Consider the following 4,114-nt stretch of genomic DNA (forward strand, 5'->3'; position numbering starts at 1 on the left):
GGAATTTAACAAGTGTCCCAAATTTTTGAAGATGCCCTTATAATGGCCTACAGAATCCGAAGGAAACATAAATGAAAGTCTTTTCCAAATGTCAATTGTCCAATCCATTTAGTTGATTTATAACCATATTTAGTTACAAATACTTTTCCTTCAAAGTACTGGAACAAACATGGCGTAATATACCTTTGGCGGCGACATACATAACGCTTACTCTTCCTATATGTCATTTTCTTTCTTTACTGTAGAACACATCAAAGGTTTAATCTTGATATACTTCCCTTAGCGAATACTTAATTCTCCCGAAACAATAGTTCGTCGAAAGCTACAATTTGGTGAACTAACTTCTGAAGCACGCCAAAACAAACATCTCGTCTATGCACTTAAAATTTAGGTTATCCAAATTTAGGTGTGACATTTTATTAATTTGCGAACCATATTCTTTAGGTCTCTAACTCAAAGTTTTATGGTTGCACCATATAAATGCTTTCTTCAATGTCGCCATTGAGAAACGCAGTCTTAATATCCATATAATGTAACTCAATATCAAGATGAGCAACAAGCATCATGATTGTCCTAAAAGAGTCTTTCGATGAAACTGGAGAGAAAGTCTCTGTAAAATCAATATCTTCTTTTTTAGTTTATCCTTTAGCTATAAAACCTGTCTTATAATCTCAACATTACCATTTGTATCCCTCTTGGTTTTAAATATCCATTTACAGCTATTTGGTTTTGCACCTTCAGGTAATGGGACAAGTTTCTAAACTTTATTGTCTTGTATAGACTTATACTCTTTTTCCATAGCATCAATCTACTTTTGAGAATTAGAACTTTTCATAGCCTAACGAAAGTTGATTGGATCATCTTCTATCATTCCATTATTATCCTCATGTTCTTGGAGAAAAACAACATAATCGTTTGCAATAACTTTTCTCCTCTCTTGTGGATCTCCTTCATGGCACTTATTCTCGAGGTTGTTTAATTTTTACTTCTAGAACAATTACCTCATCTCGAATAGGGAGTTGTTCAATATTGTCTTGTTGAGGTTCTGAGTTCACTTATTGATCAATGATGGTCTAAGAACCTGAACATCGTCAAAAATGATAATAGGAACTGATTTGGAATCCAATTGCTCCTCAAGCAATATCTCTAACCTTATTTTTTTCTCTTCAAACTCAACATCCTAAAAAAATGCTATAGTTCTCGTCTTAAAAATATTCCTAATTATAAGATCATAAAACTTATAGCCCCTAGATCGCTCAGCATAACCAATAAAGGAGTTTCTCACTATTTTGGAGTCCAATTTATTTTCATGTGGCCTATAAAGCCCTACCTCAGCTTGATATCCCCAAATGTGAAAGTGATTTAGACTAGGCTTTTCACTTGTCCAAAGCTCATAAGATGTTTTTGTAGCTGCTTTAGTGGGTACTTTGTTCAGAATGCAAGTTATCTTTAGAGGCATTGGTCAAATGAGCACTTTTTAACTTAACATGTTTCAACCTTTCTTCCTATTGAACACAATGAGAAATTAGCTCATTTAGAGTCAATTCTTCCTTTTGATAGTTGCAGTTAATTTTAAATTGGTTAAATTGTGCAGTAAGTGATACCAAAACCATAAGACCAAACAATTCCTCAAAAAGGTCGATCTTAAGTGCCTTAAGTCTTAAAACAACATGGAACATCTCCATAATATGCTCCCTCACGTTTCCTTTACCCTTATACTTCAAAAACATCAAAGAAGTCAGAAGTGATGTCATTTCAACCTTATTATTTTTGGAAAAACATTTCTCAATTTCGTCAAGGAAACCCTTGGCCTGAATAATCTTTTCAGATTCTGTTCACCTAAAGGCTCTTGGAATGTTGTGTTCATGATCATTAAACTTATATGGTTTGAATGATCCCACCTCTCAAAATCCCTTTTAGCATCAGGGGTCCAGTGAGAGGTGCAAGTTGTTCTTCCCTTAATGCAAGGTCTATTTCCATACAACCAAACATTATAAGTAAGTGTCTTTTGCATTCCTTAAAATTAGTCTCATTAAGCATGGGTATATAATTTATATTATCAGGTATTGTGGCAACAGAAAATGAACTAGCTAAATATTAAACAAAATTAATAAAAACAAGCTCACATCAATATTCATTAGTAAACATTAAATTCAAAATAGTGACTAATCTCATCTCAAGATACCAAACACAACATTAATGTCAAGTCTTTGGATAGTAATATTAACAATAAGCGATACTTTTGTCGTAGCAATCAAACATTGACAATAAATTATGTCAAATAATGAATCAATTTTTGGACTAACTTTGTGACAGCCCTAAATTGACCTTAGTCGGAAAGTGGTTTCGGGACCACTAAACCGAGTCATAAAAAAAAATTAACCGTCCTAGTTGATGCTCATTATATGTACTTATGCATGTGTGAAAATTTCATGTTTGAATTTTGTTAATTGTAAGTGAATTTTAGTAAATAGGACTTATGTGAGAAAATTTAGAAATGTGCTAGGCAAATGTAAAGTGGCCTATTAATGCATGTTATAGAAATGGTGGGTTTGCATGTCAAATTGCCCAATATTTGAGCTAGTGGCCGGCCATGCTATGAGTGGAAACATGTCACAAACATGTTATGTTAGTGATGTATGTTAGGAACAATAAAATAAGGAGTATGGGTAATAAAGAAATGGAAAAAGGAAAGAATGTGTGTGATTGTTTCTCCCCCTCCCCATTGCCGTGAATGTAAGAAAGAAAACAAAAAAAGTGTCCATCTTTTTCATTTCTCTTGGCCGAATGTTCTAAGGAAGAAAGAAAAACAAGTTGTGTTCTTTAGTTCTTCTTGGCGAATTGAAAGGAAGAAGAAGGAGTGAAGCAATCGGTCATCTTAGGTCACTATTAAGGTAAGGAAGTTTGTACTAGCTCTTGAAATTTTAGTTGATATTGAGTGAGATATCAAGTGATTTTTGTAAACCATGTTGAAATTTTGATTTTTGGGGTGAGTATGGTTTTCGGCTATAAAAGATTAATAAGGGTGATGGTTGTGTTTCATGCTAAACTTAGATGAATAAAGGTAGTTTGCTTACATCTTGATATCTATGAGTTCCTTTCTTGGTTCTACCATAGACCCACGAAGTATATGTTTATTTGGTGTTGTTGGAGGTTTATGATAGAAGCTAATGAGTGAGAGTTTGATAGATACTATGAGGTTAAACTTCATGAGATTGTAAGCTTGTAAGTTGGATGATGAAACTCATGCTTTGTGAAGGTAAATGGTGTAGAAGGAGCATTCGGCCATGAAAAAAAAAGAAGAAAATTTATGATGAATTAAGTTGGAAGCTATTATAATGTACTTGTGCATTCGGGTATGGGATGAAAATATATGAGATGGTTATAATCAGCCTTGTGATTCGGCTCTTGCATATATATATATATATTTGCACATGATGTATTGGTATGACATATATATATATCATCTCAAGGTATATGTTTATATATGGTGGTGTTTTAGTTATGGAGTAAATGATGGATGCGTATTGAGTTATAATATGTAATGCATTAGTTAGTAAAATGTATGTCAATTATATGTGGTACTAAGTATATAATTGGGCTCAACGTAGACATGCATATTCGGCCACATGAGATGGATTGGCATTGCATGTATTCGGTTAGAGGCAAGCATATCGATGCTTTTATCTTGGCTTAGACAATCGGCTAAAAGGAAGTGTGGGATAATATGTCGAGTTGATTCATGATTTCATATGTATGTGACTTTAATGTCTAATGAATATATATGGGCTAAGTACCTTGAGTTCCTCTTTTCGATGCTCAAATGATTAAATCAATTTATTTGTTAAATTAAGCTCAAGAGCAAAGGGGAACTAGATCCGATAAAGGGAAGGAAAAAGTGGTCGAATAGCCATCAAAATCGTTCGATGACATCCGAGGTAAGTTTTCGAGTAATGGAACTTAGATTATGATTTGATTAGATCATGTTTTAAGCAACACAAAATCATGCTCTTTGTATGTGGCTATTAAGCCGAGATTGCAAGTGTGATAAGTGTCTTGTGCTTGAGCTTTGGTAATGAAAATGAAATACGGATGTGTCATGATTTATTAATAA

The sequence above is a fragment of the Gossypium arboreum genome, chromosome 13, assembly GCF_025698485.1.
Source record: "Gossypium arboreum isolate Shixiya-1 chromosome 13, ASM2569848v2, whole genome shotgun sequence".
Classification (NCBI taxonomy): Eukaryota; Viridiplantae; Streptophyta; class Magnoliopsida; order Malvales; family Malvaceae; genus Gossypium; species Gossypium arboreum.